The sequence below is a fragment of the Pan troglodytes genome, chromosome 9, assembly GCF_028858775.2.
Source record: "Pan troglodytes isolate AG18354 chromosome 9, NHGRI_mPanTro3-v2.0_pri, whole genome shotgun sequence".
Lineage (NCBI taxonomy): Eukaryota > Metazoa > Chordata > Mammalia > Primates > Hominidae > Pan > Pan troglodytes.
This window is the reverse complement of record NC_072407.2, coordinates 126,170,280-126,189,462: the sequence shown is the minus strand read 5'-3', so window position 1 is coordinate 126,189,462 and position 19,183 is coordinate 126,170,280. Positions and strand designations below refer to the sequence as shown.

The window sequence follows — 19,183 nt, the reverse complement described above, 5'->3', positions numbered from 1 at the left end:
AAAAAACCCCATGGTTGTGGGAGGGACTTTATTATTCTTCATTTAGAAAAGGTTCCCAGATATTCATGCTTTAGGTATCCCCTTTGAGTAAGTAAAGTTTACCTCAAATAATATTTATTTAATCTTATTTTCAAATATAATAAATGTGTTTCATGTAAAATATTTTAGCCATTTTTATCACTGAGCACTTTCTAAGTATCCCTTTCTTCTTTTAAATATTTCAGTGATTTTAAGCCAATATTTCTAAGTTTAGACTCACTAACTTAAATATTAATATAAGCCAATATAAATGAGTTGAACTCATGACAACTTGGAGAGAACAAACCCTGCCTAAGGATGGTAAACTTTAATTACCTGAAACTAATTTCTGGGAGGGGTGAACAGAGATATTACTGTCAGATTTTTCCATTTTAATGTAATTATCAAGAAATCTCGATTTATACATAAAATTTTCATATTTTAAAATATTATTACTATGAAACAATCTCTATAACAATAATTGTATAAATTTAACACGAGCTGGACTGGCCCACAGTTATCTGGTTTATGGTCTCTGGACCAAGTACTTCTGCCATTATTTGAGGGAAACTGTGTTAGTAGTGGTTAAATGGACAGGCCTTAAACTCAAAGTGCCTAAGTTTGCTTTCTGACTCTATCATTTACTAATGATACCCGTGGATAAGTTAAATAACCCGTTTGTGTCTTGACTCCAAATCTGTAAAAGATAAATAAAAATATTACCTACCTATTAATAAAATTGGCAGACTTATTAATCAGAAAGTAAGCAAGATCATCATTGTATTGTTACCTATTCATATCCTGTCAATTGGAAAATAAGCCATTTTACTCATTCAAATTACAGAAACAGATATAAATGCCTCCATTTTTTCCTCTTCTAACTTTGGTGAATTAGGAAGAAGTACAAAAAACAGGCATACATTTAGAATATATGGAATTAAAAATATAGTTATTTATTCTGTTAAACTATAATCATGCAAATTACTCATTGCATGCGCCAAAGTAAAATTCCAAATGGCTTAGAGTTAAATTACAAAGAATATTATATATGGAAAACCTAAAAATGTATATCTTACTTCTATAAAAAAACTAAAATACAGATATAAACAGAAAGGCAAAACTATAAAATATCTGGAAGAAAATGCTAGAGAAATTCTTTGAGATTTTAAAATTTAAGCTTTCTTAGAAAGGATACACACACACACACAGACACACATAAATAAAACCCAAAGCAAACAAACAAAAAACCATACAAATACTTCATTTGTATGTCATCAAAATTAAAAGCTGTTCTTCAAAAGATAGTATTAAGAAAATGAGAAGGCAATTCTATGGAAATACATATATCTGAAAAAGGGCTTTTATTCAAAATACATAAATAATATTTACAATTAATATGAAGGCAAGAAAATTTTAAAAACAGGAAAATATCCGAACAAATTCCTTACAAAAATATGTATGAATAGTCCTTAAGTATATGAAAATATGCTCAATGTCAGTCATCAAAGAAATGAAAGTTAAAACCATAGTGATACAGCTCTGCACACCTGTATTGGAATGGGTTAAATGAAACAACTCCAACAATACCAAATGTTGGTGTGAAGTAACTGGACTTATAAAATTTGGGGGAGGTGTAAAATTGTCCAACCACTTTGGAAAAGATGTTGGCAATTTAGTATAAATTTAAACAGACATTGTGCAATATAATAATTCTGCTCCTCAGTATTTACCCAAGAAAAATGTAAACATTTGTCTACATGAAGATTTATACAAAAATGTTCATGACAGCCTTATTCATAAGAGCCCCAAACTGGAAACAACCAAAACATTATCAACAGATGAATACATAAATGAGATGTAGTATACACCTATACTACAATTCTCTCTCCCTCTCTCTCTTCCTCTCTCTCTCTCTGTCTTGTATGCACACACACATAAAATATTACTCTATATTTTAAAAGGAACATATCACAAATACATGCAATAACACAAATCTCAAAAACATATTTTTTGGAATAGATTGCCCCAAAATACCTTAAATGTTTGGAAGTATTCACCAGTGTAGCAATCTAGACTTACGGTTTTCTCTCTGTGAGAATTTTTAGTAATGGACTGAATTTATTTAATAGATATTACTATTCAGATCTTATCTTTCTTCTCAACTTTCCTAAATTTAAATTTGAAAATGCTTGCCCACTTTGCAAATGATCAAATATATTGTATTCTTCTTCTTTTTTGGTAATTGTTTCTTTAACATCTAAACATAATTGTAGACTATGCAGCGATTTCTTTTTTCTGATTCCTAAAATCGGTAATTTATGGTTCCATTTTTGTCTCGATCAATCATTCTAGAAATTTTCCAATTGTATTACTCAAATAAAGTAAATTAACTTTTGGATATGTTAATTTTATGAGTGATATATTTATTTCTACTTTAGTTGTTTCTAAAAACTTTATTATATTCTTTACACATTTCTTTAGTATGATTTCCTATTTTTTTCCCTAACCTCTTGAAGTGGAAGCTTGAATCAACAATTCAACTTTTATTCTTTTCTAATGTGTACATATAAGTTATAAATTTCCATCTGAACCCCACTTTAGCTGGATCTCGCAAGGTTTGGTATACAAAATTTACAATATTATTAAGTTTAAAATATTTTATAATTTTTGTTTCAGTTTTTTCATCATTCCAAGGATTATATAGAAGTGAATTGTTATCATTACAGATGTGGGGCTTTTTTTTTTTTTAGCTATTTCTTTCAAAAATACATCTGTTGTAATTTCATTGTAATCAATGAACATAATCTGAATTATGTAAATCATTGCAAATTACTGAGACTTTATAATACAGCATACGGTCAATTTTTGTGAATATTTCAGTACATCTTAAAGAATATGTTGTCTGTCTTTGGAGGGTCATGTGATATATATATTTCAATTATATCTAATGCATTAATTATGTTGTTTAGATTTTTCTTGTGCATAGTGTTTTTTTTCTCTTGTTTACTATTCCAATAGCTATTTAGTGAGGTATGTCAATGTCTCCCACTAAAATTTCTGATTTTTATACTTCTTCCGTTAATTGTTCCATCCTTGGATCTAACCCCTTATCAATTACGATTTACTAATGTATCTTGCCTAAACTTTCCTTTTTCTAATAGTATATCATCACTGATAGTGTTTGCAAATCACATTATTCTCCATTCTCTTCCATTTGATCTTTAGGTATCTTTACATTAAAATGTATTTTTAAGAAGCTACAAATAAAATACAAATTTAAAAATAGTATCACGTAAAATAGCAATAAGCTAGCATCAAATACCTAGGAATAAAATTAACAAAATACATACAATGTTTATAGAATGAAACTTTCAAATATTTCTGAGAGAAATTAAAGAAACTGGATCCCTTCCTTACACCTTATACAAAAATTAATTCAAGATGGATTAAAGACTTGAATGTTAGACATAAAACCATAAAAACCCTAGAAGAAAACCTAAGCATTACCATTCAGGACATAGGCATGGGCAAGGACTTCATGTCTAAAACACCAAAAGCAATGGCAACAAAAGCCAAAATTGACAAATGGGATCTAATTAAACTAAAGAGCTTCTGCACAGCAAAAGAAACTACCATCAGAGTGAACAGGCAACCTACAAAATGGGAGAAAATTTTCGCAACCTACTCATCTGACAAAGGGCTAATATCCAGAATCTACAATGAACTCAAACAAATTTACAAGAAAAAAACAAACAACCCCATCAAACAGTGGGTGAAGGACATGAACAGACACTTCTCAAAAGAAGACATTTATGCAGCCAAAAAACACGTGATAAAATGCTCACCATCACTGGCCATCAGAGAAATGCAAATCAAAACCACAATGAGATACCATCTCACACCAGTTAGAATGGCAATCATTAAAAAGTCAGGAAACAACAGGTGCTGGAGAGGATGTGGAGAAATAGGAATACTTTTACACTGTTGGTGGGACTGTAAACTAGTTCAACCCTTGTGGAAGTCAGAGTGGCCATTCCTCAGGGATCTAGAACTAGAAATACCATTTGACCCAGCCATCCCATTACTGGGTATATACCCAAAGGACTATAAATCATGCTGCTATAAAGACACATGCACACGTATGTTTATTGCAGCACTATTCACAATAGCAAAGACTTGCAACCAATCCAAATGTCCAACAATGATAGACTGGATTAAGAAAATGTGGCACATATACACCATGGAATACTATGCAGCCATCAAAAATGATGAGTTCATGTCCTTTGTAGGGACAAGGATGAAATTGGAAATCATCATTCTCAGTAAACTATCGCAAGAACAAAAAACCAAACACTGCATATTCTCACTCATAGGTGGGAACTGAACAATGAGAACACATGGACACAGGAAGGGGAACATCACACTTTGGGGACTGTCGTGGGGTGGGGGAAGGGGGGAGGGATAGCATTAGGAGATATACCTAATGCTAAATGACGAGTTAATAGGTCCAGCACACCAGCATGGCACATGTATACATATGTAACTAACCTGCACATTGTGCACATGTACCCTAAAACTTAAAGTATAATACTAATAATTTAAAAAAAGAAATTCTTAATAAGGTCAAGGATTTTTCCTATTCATAATTTAATGACTCAGTGTTGCAAAGATATTCTCTCAAACTTATGGATAGACTCAACATAATACAGTTCCTGAATAGAACATCTAAACAGATCATCAATATGTTAAGACACCAACAAAGCACTGAAGGGATCATTGGCTACTTCTGGTAATCTCTTTAGATTTATGAAAAAAATTCAATTTAGCCTGATATGGGAGTAGAATTAAGATACTGGATCTCAATATGTTATAAATATTGTACTCCAGAAACTCAAGGTGGTTATCATAAATGTGCTAGCCTTCACACTCCATACCATTTTCTCCTTGAATCTGTCTTCACTTAACATCCTTACATAGGATCAGTAATTGCCTTCCTTTCTAGGATGTAACTTGTTTCAAATCAGGGAATTTTTTTTGTCATAGCCAATGTTTCAGTTGCTCAATATAGATGTGCCATAGACATAGTTCATCTTTATTTTATACAGGCAGGTTGCACAGGCTCTCACAACATGCTCATGAGTAAGACCGAGTAACATGGGCTCTGTTGCTTTACAGCCAGATGTAGGACATATTTAAACACAAACAGTGTTTATCAATTCAGGGATTTCCCAATATGGTTAATCATCAGAGTCACCTAGGGAGATCATAGTATTCATAAAAATTGATGAATGTAAAAATGTAAATATGATTGTAATTAAAAATAAAAGTTCCTGAATCACCTCCTTATGTGCTTAGTCCTGTTCCCTAGAGACATCTTAGTCTTTGTAGAATAGTTCCAGTAGACATTTTGTTTCTAGCTCTTCTGAAGCTCTTCCCACCCTGCTTCTCCATCTCTCTCTCCCTCTCTCCATCCTTTCCTCATTCTCTCTCCATCTCTCTCTCCCTCTCCCATCCTTTCCTCGTTCTCTCTCCATCTCTCTCTCTCTCCATCCTTTCCTTGTTCTCTCTCCATCTCTCTCTCCCTCTCGCCATCCTTTCCTCGTTCTCTCTCTAGCTCTTTCTTTTGTTATTTTTTAATTTTTATTTTAAGTTCTGGGATACATGTGCAGAATGTGCAGGTTTGTTACATAGATATACATGTGCCATGGTGGTTTGCTGCACCTATTCTAGCTCGCTCTTTTATTCAGCCATCATTACTGAGAGACAAGTGGTCGAATACTGACCCGAAGCCAAAATGCATGAAAAGTAAAATGACACATTCCCTGCTTTAATAGAACTCTCAATCTAATTCTATCCTGTTAACAATGTTTTCAATAATTTAGTTAAGATTAAAATGGAAATGAGTGATCATCTAATGTACAGATAAAATAAAACTGGAAGAAACAGCCAATACAATGAATACGTGAATTGATTGTTTATACAACCCAACAGGACTGTGTTAAGAAGAAGAGAAATACTGTTGTAGAGACTTGATACTAAGTCTAATATTCACCATAATAAGGGATGATGTGTCAATTACTTCAATAATTGAAGTAAAGTTAGAGAGGCATGCAACTTTTGAATGGTTTCCCTAACGAATTCAGAGCTATTCTGTTATATATACATTTAAAAATGTATTTTCTATTATTTATGTGTCCTCATGTGATCACTATAGGATCAATATGAGGCTCTGAAAAATACTTTACATGTACACAAAATATAGTCTTCTGTTAATACAAGAACAAATAAAAAATATAGGGCTCCTGGTCTATTATGTTTACCCCTGCATGTTAAAAATTGGGTATATATGACAGTAGCAATAAAAGGTCTGACCAAAGCCAGCTCAGTAGGGTTATAAATTATATAATATCAAAGAATAAGGTAAGGTCACTGAACATCATGAATATCAAAAGCATTCTTCTCTACTTTTTTAGTCATTTACTTTTTTGATTACTTTAATTGTAATCATCATAGTAGGGATTACAGCTGGGAAGAGTTCTATGGAATTAAACTGTGAAACTTTCTTTTTGTGAGTTATACATGGATTTGGGAATTGACAATTCCCCATGGTATGGTCTACACACACCCTTTGGTTAACAATATTCCCAAGTTACTGTAACTTCAGTCCTAAAATATTATGACAACCAGCAAAATGTGGTTGGTTCTAGACACTGAAAATAGCTAAAACAAACAAGTTAAAATTGAGTGAGAAAAATATTTAACTTCCAGGCTTAGTTTAAATGATTAATTCTTTATGTACAACATATCTGGTTTGAATACAATTCATAAGAAAACATAAAAGTGTACTTCTGTATTAACTAAATGAAGTCCACAGAATAGTGGATGATGGATAAAGCAAGGGGAGATTCAGATTTCATTTATAAAAAAAAATAATGGCTAGACTATGATGACTAGCAATCCACGTAAGATCTAACATAGCTTCCAACTCATATGCCATGGAACTGAAATGTAGGGAAAGGTTCATAATGGTTCAGAGGTATTGGTCTGTAGCCCTCGGGTTCTCACAGATAAGACTGTGGCATTCAGAGCCAGTTCACTGGTCACCATCAGCCACAAGCTTTCTCATCCAGTAACTTCATTATGCCATATTAATATGACCATCTTCTATGTGCTCATGAGGTTAGAAAGCACTGTTCCACACTTATCATATTACATCTGGAGTCCAGCGTTTTCCAATGGATATATTTTTAAAAGAAAGACATTGATAAGATGGAAGGCAGACAAAAGCTGTCAAGAGCTTGGGAAATATTTGTAGGCAATGAGATAATTAGTGAGCATTTTCATGTATCCTAAGAGGAGCAAGGATAAGCTTTAATTTTGTGTGTGGCATTTGAAAGATTCATGAATACATCTTTTAATAAATGTAACTAACCTGCACAGTGTGCACATGTACCCTAAAACTTAAAGTATAATAATAATAAAAATAAATAATAATTTACTACTGAAAAAAATAAAAAATAAATGTAAAGGAAAATATTCTAGTATTTGAGTTCTTAGAAGCTGAATGAGCTACTTATTCCTGGTCATAAAATACACTGGACCAGAAATCAGATGATGATTCACTTTCAGGGACACTGATGAACAGGCTGCCTTAATTACACTTAGGATAAAGTACACAGATTCATGCTATCTCTTGTCCCTCTTCACTTTTAGTTCCTGTGATCCTCCTTCTTGGCTACAGGAACACTTCGCTTCTTTCAGTTCCTAGAGTCTGTCACATTCACTGAGCCTTTTCATTAGCTATTTGTTTTACATTAGATAGTCTTACCAACACCTGTCTTTCTGATGTCTGGTAAATATTTACTTTTCAAATCTCATTTAAAATGAAGTCATCATGTAACTATTGTCCAGTTTATTGTAATTAAGTTGATCTTCCTACTGTAAGCTCCAAAAACTCTGATTTCCAGACAGCACATTTTTTTTGACTGAGTTATTTTATAAGCCCAGTGATGGACCCGAGCTATTCTCCTCTGTATCTCTAGTAACTAGCAAAGTGGCTGGCCCACTGAAGAGGGTTTAAAAGAGCATTTCATAAATAATTGAATAAGTAAAGATAATGAGGAATAACAGTTTCCTGATTTTTTGCAAAGATTATTTCCAGATCTAATAGTCTCAAATCACAAGTGATGGATGAAAACACTCACCTTTCCACTGCCTAAAAACTTCAATGCTCAATTTTACTTGCAATTTCCTCTTCCTGACATGGAGAATGTTGGCTTGGAATGTTCTCTTCCTGACATGGCATTAATGTTGGTGTTGAGAGTCATAGAGCATTCTGGAATCTTTAGTGTTGAGAGGGCAGGGCCCAGCCCTCTGTCTCAGAGTCACTTTGAAGCTGGTCTGCATCACAGGTCAGTATTTCTAATTACGACTTTGCAGTTTTTGTTTCTCCAGCTTCAGGGTGGCAAGCATCCTCACCTGAGCAGCTCTGATTGCTGTGCTATAAAGGCTTGCCCTAGGTTAAGATATGCGAGGTACCAAAAAACATGGAGACAAATACTCTCCCGGGATTTCCATTTCTCAGGGACCAAATTCTTGGGAGAAAACAGCAATTACACTTGACATTTTCCCCAGTTGTCTAATTTTCCTGTAAACGAATTCCCTGTCAATTTTAAAATTGTCAATTGGTGGTAAATATTTGTGCACAAGGATTATCTCTGCTAAAATGCAGATTCTGATGCAATAGGTCTGAGTGGAGCTTGAAATTCTGCATTTCTTATATGCTTCTAACGTAATTTAGTTCACAGCACACACTGTGATTAATATACTTGAGAGGACTAAGCACATCTTGACAAGTTATCTTGTACTGATAATAAAGTTAAAAACTTTAAAATAACACACTTTTTATTTCCTTGCAAATAGATATATTTAGTTTTAATTTGTGTGTAAATAGGTAATTTATATAGTTGACTGAAAATTCAAATCTGTTTATAATTGTATTTCAGGAAGCATGGTGTAATAATTTAGGGACTGATATAATACTTAATTTTTGAGTTTCCTTGTTGATTTAAATTCTGCCTCCTAATTTTTATAACTGAAGAAAGTATTTAAGTTTTGGAGAAGTTAGTTTCCATATAAGTCCATATAAGTGCCCCACTTCTTCTTACTTTTTATGGTTTTTCACTTTCTTCAAAATAAAATTAGATGGAATTTTATATTGAATGTGCATCAAATAAATGAAGGAATTGAAAAAGACTATATGGGAAGTCACATATTAGAAGCTCTGAAAAATCATACAGAACACTAGGTTTGATTGTCTTTAAAGAGAATGAAGTAGGTCTAGATCAGTGATTTTACTGTGGCTGCACATTTAAAATCAACAAGGAGTTTTTTTTCATAATCTCATCCTAGATTACAGCCCATGGCACATTGGACAATAAGCAGGCAGCACAAATTAGAATAGTAAAAGGCAAAGCAGTGGGCATATTGGAGTGCACAATCACAACACACACGTGGGTCTGCAACTTTGACTCTAAAGTTTTGAATAGGTTTCTGAAGTAAAAAAAAAATAATGGAAGAAATAAGACAAGTTTAGTTAGTTGAATCGGGCAGAAAAGAGACTGCTGCAGGCTAACACTGTGCAAAAACTAGAGATTACAACTAACACATTGTCATGATTTCTGTTATTTTTTGAATGGAAAGAATAAATGAGGTTGGTATCACTGTTGGAAGATGATATTTCCATTATGGTTGAAGACTGAGCTGAGTTTTTATCAACTGTGTATAATAAGAGAGGTAAGGGGGCAGGGATAGCATTAATTGATCTATGTATCCATGCTATTCTTAGTTTTTCTTCTAATCTGTGTCTCAATAATGCATATGACATAAAACCCCACATGGGAAATAGCATCAAAAGATGATGAGAAGAAGAAATAATGGTAATACAATCTCACCAAATGAGAAAAAATATTGACAGTTGCACTAAAATGAAAGACATCCGTTCATACAATATAATAGTCAACCACTTAAGTTTAATAAATCATCTTTTATTTCTGTTTACAGTAATGTTCTCTGCAGCATTTTCTCCAGGGAAACACTGACATCTTTATTCCTCAGGTTGTAGATCAGGGTGTTAAGCATTGGCACAACAGTAGTGTAACACGCAGAGGACAGGATACTTTCCATTACTCCTCGGAGCTGACAGATGATAGCTACTGGTATATGAATATTGCAGACCCTAAAAGACCACATCCACCACCATGTGAGAGCCATAAATGCTAAAGACTTTGGAATTTCCTTCAGTGGAGCAAATATAGAAGATGCTGGCAATAATAAAGATGTAAGAGCTAAGGAAGGTCAGGCTAGGGACTAAGATGTTAAATGCATGAACACACAGAATCAGTAACTTGTTAACATAGGTACTAGATCAAGAAGCTTAAGAAAAGGAGGAAAATCACAGAAATAATGATTGATCACATCAAATTTGCAGAATTGAACCCTAAACATGCAGCTGTATATTTGTATAAGCTGATGCACAAAACTGGGCCAATTATATAACACCTGTGAGAAAGGATGTATTTTGATAGGGATAGCATGGAATCTGAACATTGCTTTGGACACCTGCATGACTAGAACATGCATACACCAAACTTTAGCATCACACAATATATCCACATAATGACCCTATAATGTACCCCTGAATCCAAAATAAAGATACATAAATAAAATAATAATATAACACCCAAAATCAGGGGGAAAAACAGGCCTGATAGGGCATGACGACAATGTACAGCAAGGGGCTACAGATGGCAACGCAGTGGTCATACGCCATTGCAGCCAACATGTGACACTCTGCAATAGCAAAAATGAGGAAGAAGTAGAGCTGAGTCATGCATACAGGTAGGAGATGATGTTCTTCTCTGTCACAAAGTTCACCAGCATTTTGGGGGTAAAGACAGTGGAATGGCAGAGATCAATGAAGAACAGACTGTTGAGGAAATAGTACATGGGGGTATGCAGGTGAGAACTGAGCCCAATCAATGTGATCATGCCTATGTTCCCCAGTACTGTGACCATATAGATTCCCAGGAAGGCAAGGAAGAGGGGCAGCTGGAGCTCAGGCTCTTCTGTTAGCCCAGCCAGAATGAACTCAGTCACTGAAGAATAATTTACTGCTTCCATTTTTTTCTGAGTAGTTTGTAAAGGGGCAAAAAAAGACATAGTATTTAGAGACACATCTTTGTTCTCCCTCAGTTTTTAAAGGTATCCCATATAGAAAATTATTGGTTTAGGTATCACTGTATTACTCTGTTTTCACACTGCTATGAATAAATACCCAAGACTGGGTAATTTGTAAAGGAAAGAGGTTTAATTAACTCACAATTTTGTATGGATGGGGAGGCCTCAGGAAACTTACAATCATGGTGGAAAGTGAAGGAGAAGCAGGTACCGTCTTCACAAGGCAGCAGGAAAAGAGGGAGGGAGAGCGAAGGAGGAACTGCCAAACACTTATAAAACCATTAGGTCTCATGAGAACTTACTCAGTATCATGAGAACAGCACGGGGGAAACTGCCCCCATAATCCAATCACCCCCCAACCTGGTCCCTCCCTTGACACATGGGGATTACAATTCTAGATGGTATTTTGGTGGGGACACAAAGCCAAACTATATCAATCACCTTGGTTTCCATATAATAATTTTAACTTTAGATAGATTTACCTAAGTGATATTTGTGTTTTTTAAATGTTCTTTACATCTTAACCTAAAACATATCAAATTATTTTATAAAAAATATTTTAGTCATAATTTTAATCATTCTAAATCATTGAAGTATCTATTTTCTATTTTGAACACTTCAGTGATCCTTATAAACATCAGTTTTTCTTTTTCTTTTATTTTATTTTATTATTATTATACCTTAAGTTTTAGGGTACATGTGCACAATGTGCAGGTTAGTTACATATGTATACATGTGCCATGCTGGTGTGCTGGACCCATTAACTCATCATTTAGCATTAGGTATATCTCCTAAAGCTATCCCTCCCCGCTCCCCCCACCCCACGACAGTCCCCAGAGTATGATGTTCCCCTTCCTGTGTCCATGTGTTCTCATTTTTCAATTCCCACCTATGAGTGAGAATATGCGGTGTTTGGTTTTTTGTTCTTGAGATAGTTTACTGAGAATGATGATTTCCAATTTCATCCATGTCCCTACAAAGGACATGAACTCATCATTTTTTATGGCTGCATAGTATTCCATGGTGTATATGTGCCACATTTCCTTAATCCAGTCTATCATTGTTGGACATTTGGGTTGGTTCCAAGTCTTTGCTATTGTGAATAGTGCCGCAATAAACATACGTGTGCATGTGTCTTTATAGCAGCATGATTTATAGTCCTTTGGGTATAGACCCAGTAATGGGATTGCTGGGTCAAATGGTATTTCTAGTTCTAGATCCCTGAGGAATGGCCACACTGACTTCCACAAGGGTTGAACTAGTTTACAGTCCCACCAACAGTGTAAAAGTGTTCCTATTTCTCCACATCCTCTCCAGCACCTGTTGTTTCCTGACTTTTTAATGATTGCCATTCTAACTGGTGTGAGATGGTATCTCTGATGCAAAAATCCTCAATAAAATACTGGCAAACCGAATCCAGCAGCACATCAAAAAGCTTATCCACCATGATCAAGTGGGCTTCACCCTGGGATGCAAGGCTGGTTCAATATATGCAAATCAATAAATGTAATCCAGCATATAAACAGAACCAAAGACAAAAACCACATGATTATCTCAATAGATGCAGAAAAGGCCTTTGACAAAATTCAACAACCCTTCATGCTAAAAACTCTCAATAAATTAGGTATTGATGGGACGTGTCTCAAAATAATAAGAGCTATCTATGACAAACCCACAGCCAATATCATACAGAATGGACAAAAACTGGAAGCATTCCCTTTGAAAACTGGCACAAGACAGGGATGCCCTCTCTCACCACTCCTATTCAACATAGTGTTGGAAGTTCTGGCCAGGGCAATTAGGCAGGAGAAGGAAATAAAGGGTATTCGATTAGGAAAAGAGGAAGTCAAATTGTCCCTGTTTGCAGACGACATGATTGTACATCTAGAAAACCCCATTGTCTCAGCCCAAAATCTCCTTAAGCTGATAAGCAACTTCAGCAAAGTCTCAGGATACAAAATCAATGTACAAAAATCACAAGCATTCTTATACACCAATAACAGACAAACTGAGAGCCAAATCATGAGTGAACTCCCATTCACAATTGCTTCAAAGAGAATAAAATACCTAGGAATCCACCTTACAAGGGGTGTGAAGGACCTCTTCAAGGAGAAATACAAACCACTGCTCAATGAAATAAAAGAGGATACAAACAAATGGAAGAACATTCCATGCTCATGGGTAGGAAGAATCAATATTGTGAAAATGGCCATACTTTCCAAGGTAATTTATAGATTCAATGCCATCCCCATCAAGCTACCAATGACTTTCTTCACAGAATTAGAAAACACTACTTCAAAGTTCATATGGAACCAAAAAAGAGCCCGTATCACCAAGGCAATCCTAAGCGAAAAGAACAAAGCTGGAAGCATCACGCTACCTGACTTCAAACTATACTACAAGGCTACAGTCACCAAAACAGCATGGTACTGGTACCAAAACAGAGATATAGATCAATGGAACAGAACAGAGCCCTCGGAAATAATGCCACATATCTACAACTATCTGATCTTTGACAAACCTGAGAAAAACAAGCAATGGGGAAAGGATTCCCTATTTAATAAATGGTGCTGGGAAAACTGGCTAGCCATATGTAGAAAGCTGAAACTGGATCCCTTCCTTACACCTTATACAAAAATTAATTCAAGATGGATTAAAGACTTAAACATTAGACCTAAAACCATAAAAACCCTAGAAGAAAACCTAGGCATTACCATTCAGGACATAGGCATGGGCAAGGACTTCATGTCTAAAACACCAAAAGCAATGGCAACAAAAGCCAAAATTGACAAATGGGATCTAATTAAACTAAAGAGCTTCTAGAAACTACCATCAGAGTGAACAGGCAACCTACAAAATGGGAGAAAATTTTCGCCACCTACTCATGTGACAAAGGGCTAATACCCAGAATCTACAATGAACTCAAACAAATTTACAAGAAAAAAACAAACAACCCCATCAAAAAGTGGACGAAGGACAAGAACAGACACTTCTCAAAAAGACATTTATGCAGCCAAAAAACACATGAAAAAATGCTCACCATCACTGGCCATCAGAGAAATGCAAAACATCAGTTTTTCTAAGGTGATATTTACAGGCTTGAACTTAGAGAAGCCAGTGAAAATGATGGAAGCTGGCTGAGCAGCCACTCAGAAAGAGCAGCCCCAGATTCAATGCAGTATCCTTTATTAACTAGCAGCTAAGATCAACCGAGGTTCACAGAGACACATTACTGGAACATCTTTGGAGTTTTTAAATGATAATCAGCTAATTTGAATTTTTCCAGAAATCTTCAGATTTCACAACTGCTATTAAAATGAAACAGCACCAGAAGTACTCGGTTCAGAGCTACCAGCTGGAGTGTCCCACCGTTGGAGAGTTTGTGGCTCTTGGGTCAGATGATTTTGCTTTGCTTGAGAAAAGATGTTTACGTAGTGTTAACTAAGCAAGACTCAAAGTCTAAGTGCCTGTTTTCATATTCTGCCCCCATGATTTACTAGCTAATAAGCTTGGGCAAGTAAAATAACATCATCTAATTAGTAATATTTAGCACTCTGAAAATAACAACAGTAATAATTGTTGTAACTTACAACAATCATCAGTTAGAAATTATGGGACAATTACAAACTTGCAAATACAGAACCAACAATCATAATGTTTAAACTCTTCCCTTCATCTTTTTTCATTCGCTACCTAGGAGGGTGTGAAAGGCAGTCATAAAATAAGGGATAATGAATTATAAATGCAGTCCCTTATTATGTCAAGCAGTAAACACATGATTTTAAAAATCACTTCATGTGTCAAAGTAAAATTCCAAATATATTATACCTGAATTTAAAAAAGGAGGATCAAAAAATCTAAAATGTTCTACTCACACCTAAACAAACAATCAAAAAAACTTGAAATCAATCTTAAAACTAAGCATAAATACCAAATTATTAAACTTGTGAGAAAAAAAAAACACTGAAGAAGATCTTCATTACTGGAGTGTCTAGGATTTCTTGAGAGAATACCCTCATACAAACAAACTACCTATACAATATTGATAAATTATATTTTATCCAAATTAAAAAATACTCTTCAAAAGGCACCATTAAAAAATTAAGAGTAAGCCACAGACAATACATTTGTCCAACTGTGTACTATATCTAAAATTTGTAAATAATGTTGACCAGATGATAATATAATAAATTTAAAAATAGGAAAACTATCCGAACAGATATATCATAGAAAACATACAAGTAGTTTATAATCACATAAAATGATACTAAAATCATTATTTATCAGGGAATTGAAACTTAAACCCATAATAACTACCAGTACACACACACATACAATGAAATGACTAAAATATAAAGAAGAAAAAATAAAGAGAAAAACACAAACTAACAATCAAACAAAAACTTACAGTACTAATGTTTGACCAGGACATGGAGCAACTAGAGCTCTCATTCCTAGCTGGTGAGAAGGGATATAACATTGTCCAACCACTTTTGAAAACTCTTTGGCAACCTGAGAGAAAATTAATTCTATACATAGAATATAACCAAACAATTCTATTCCTCAATATTTATGTACATAGAAACTTTATTACTAGCATCTCCAACTGAAAACAACCCGATTATTCAATCAATGAACAGATAAATGAATTATGGTATATACATAGAATGGAACACTACTCATCAATAACAAGGAATCAATCACAGATACATGCAATGATGTGGATTACTCTTGAAAAAGTCATGTTGAGCAAACAGAACAAGACATGAGTACACATTGTGCAATACCATTCATATAAACCTGTAGAACAGCACAATTAATCTGTGGTGCTAGAAGGTCAGAGGCTGACTCCAGAAGAATATAGGAGATTGGGAAGGGGCATGGGAACCTTTGGGATGATGAAAATGTTTCAATAATGAAGTGTTAGTTTCACCAGTGTATAGTATATGCATTGGACAAACTCATTTAGTTTGACACGTGACTTTTACACTTTAAATGGGTGCTTTCATTCTTGATGTAATCTTGATAAACTTATATCTTTATATAATCCCTATTAAATATGAAATTAATAATCTTTATTTTAAAATGTATATAATACAAATCAGCAAAGATAAAGAATACCTGAGCAAGATTCATAAATGTGAATATCTACCTACCTATATATACTTATCATCTCACATCAGTCAACAACTAGATATACTTTTTGAGACCATATGAAACCTTTACAGAATTACTTATATGCCAGAGTATTTATTTTCTATATTCACAAAAAAAGATAATACATAATTTTCCATTCTTGTAATTTTTTTAAAAACTGAATTTGTAAAAGATTAGAAGATATTCTCTTCCTAAATCTGGAATAGTTGGCATAAAAATTACCTTAAATGTTTGGAAGTATTCACTAGTGAAGTGATGTAGATCTTTGACATTCTTTTTGTTTAGATTTCAAGTAACAGATTAAATTTCTTAAATAGCTATCAATTATTCAGATTTTGTCTTTCTTTTCAACTCTTTTAAACTGATACTTCAAGACATTTACCCATTTTGAAAATTACTAAATGGTTTTCATACTATTTTTATCACTTTTTAAAATATTTGTAGGGTATGCAATATTTTCTATTTCTTTATTCCAGAAATCAGATATTTATAGTTTATTTTTCTCTTGATTATTCATGTTAGTAGTTTTATTAATAAATTTTATAAAAATTTTACATTACGTTGATTTTATGAATTTTGTGTATATTTTATATTTAAACTATTCTTAACAATTTTATTATTTAATTTTCTTTATAGATTTTTTGGTTTGCTTTCCTGCTTTTTTCCTAAATTCTTTAAATAAAGCTTAAATGATTATCCCAATCATCCTTATTTTTTGAACATATACATATAAGGTATAGATTTCCTCAAAGGCACCTCTTTAGCTGCATCTTACATGTTTTAATGTTTTAAATTGTAACTATAATTTAGTTTAAGTATTTTTTCTTTTCAATTATTTTTGCCCTATATCTAAAATATATTTTAAATGTATTATTTTTATATTTTAATATATAAATGTTATATATTTGAATACTTAAAATATGTTATTAAGTTGTAGAAAATTAGGCTTCAAAAATATTTTAATTTTATTGTGGTCAATAAACACATTATTTACTTTTTGAAATTTGTTGAAGTTTTATAAATCTTACAATATATGATCAATTTTTGTGAATGTTTCAAATGCATTTGAAAAAATGTTTTTTGCTCTTTCAGAGTTGTTTGGTCTATATATGTGAGTTACATGTAATTCATTATTGTGGTTTTCATATTTTACATCCATAGTGATTTTATTTTTGGTCTTCTGTTTGAAGAGTTATTGACAGGCCGAGTGTGGTGGCTCACGCCTGTAATCCCAGCACTTTGGAAATCCGAGGCGGGTGGATCATGAGGTCAGGAGATCGAGACCATCCTGGCTAACACAGTGAAACCCTGTCTCTACTAAAAATACAAAAAATTAGCCGGGCGTGGTGGCGGGCACCTGTAGTTCCAGCTACTCGGGAGGCTGATGCAGGAGAATGGCGTCAACCTGGGAGGCGGAGCTTACAGTGAGCCGAGATCGTGCCTGGGTGACAGGGGGAGATTCCGTCTCAAAAAAAAAAAGAGTTATTGACGGAGGAATATATATTAAAGTATCCCACAAATATTTGATTTGTCTATTTCTAAATATATTTCATAATTTTTACAAAATTTTGGGGCCGTATATATATATTTCTATATAGCTTTGGGTTATATAGAAATTTAGGGTTCTGAGATCTTTGTTTTAGGTAACCTTGGACTGAACCATATATCATTATGGAATGTTTCCCTAATATATAGTAATGCATCATGCTTTAAGTTTCTATGCCTATGATTAGAATATCAAAGCCATTTTTACTTGGTTAGTGCTTGCATAGCATATCACTTTCAATTCTTTTCTTTTGAACATTTCTATGTCTTTATATTAAAATATATCTTTATAAGATGCAACAAATACAAATAAAAGATTTTTTAAAAATCACATCACTTAAAATAGCAATAATTTGGAATCAAATACCTAGAAATAAATACACCAAATTGTATTATGTCTGTATATTGAAAACTATAAGTTATTAAAAAATGTAAGAAAATCTTAATAATAGGAGATATTTACCATGTTCGTGAATTAGAAGACTCAATACTATGAAGATATCAAGTCTTCCCATATTCATCTATACATTCAATGTGATCCAAATTGAAATTTTGTAGAATTTTTAGTGGATTGCCATAAATTTCACATGGAAACGCATATAGCCCAAAATATCCACAACAACCTTGAAAAACAAAGCTGTATAAATCACGCTATCATATGTTATTGGCACATTATAAGACAAGATGGTGTCTTATTGGTGTAAGGATAGATTAGTAGAGCAAAATTTAGAATTCAAAACCAGATTTATATACATATCCAGATATCTGATTTATGACAATGGTGACCCCATCATGAAGTGACTAGACCAGTGTTTCAATAAATGAAACTTGTAATAGACTATCCATCTAAATAGCCTGTGAAGGATGAGCTTTTATGCTCTATATTCCTTACTCCTTCTATCTGAACCAACTTAACATCCATATATGGAATCAGTAAATGCCTTCCTTTCTGAATTCAGTTTGTCTGAACTCAAAGGAATTTTATGTCAAAGCCAATGTTTAAGTTACTTAAGATGGATATGGCATAGGTACAGCTCATCTTCAAATTATATAGGCAAGTGGCACAGGCTCTCATAACATGTTTGTGGATAAGCTATAGTTATGTGGGCTGGTTGCTTTACAGTCAGATGTAAAAGAACATACTTGAACACAGAGGGTTAATTAACTCAAAGATTTCCAGATATGGCTGATAATCAGCATCATCTAGGGAGATAATAGTATGTAC

At 33.6% G+C, this 19,183-nt stretch overlaps 1 non-coding gene and 1 pseudogene across 1 annotated transcript in view; both read right to left on the bottom strand.

The window, feature by feature from the left end:
- OR8G5 (olfactory receptor family 8 subfamily G member 5) overlaps positions 1-8,290 on the bottom strand; it is a 47,470-nt gene extending 39,180 nt beyond the window's left edge. The window contains exon 1 of the transcript XR_008538171.2: positions 8,223-8,290. This is a non-coding gene — a transcript (olfactory receptor family 8 subfamily G member 5). The remainder of the gene's footprint in view (positions 1-8,222) is intronic.
- Positions 8,291-10,074: 1,784 nt separating this feature from the next.
- LOC101059118 (olfactory receptor 8G1-like) lies at positions 10,075-11,199 on the bottom strand (annotated as a pseudogene).
- Between the last annotated feature and the right edge of the window lie 7,984 nt (positions 11,200-19,183).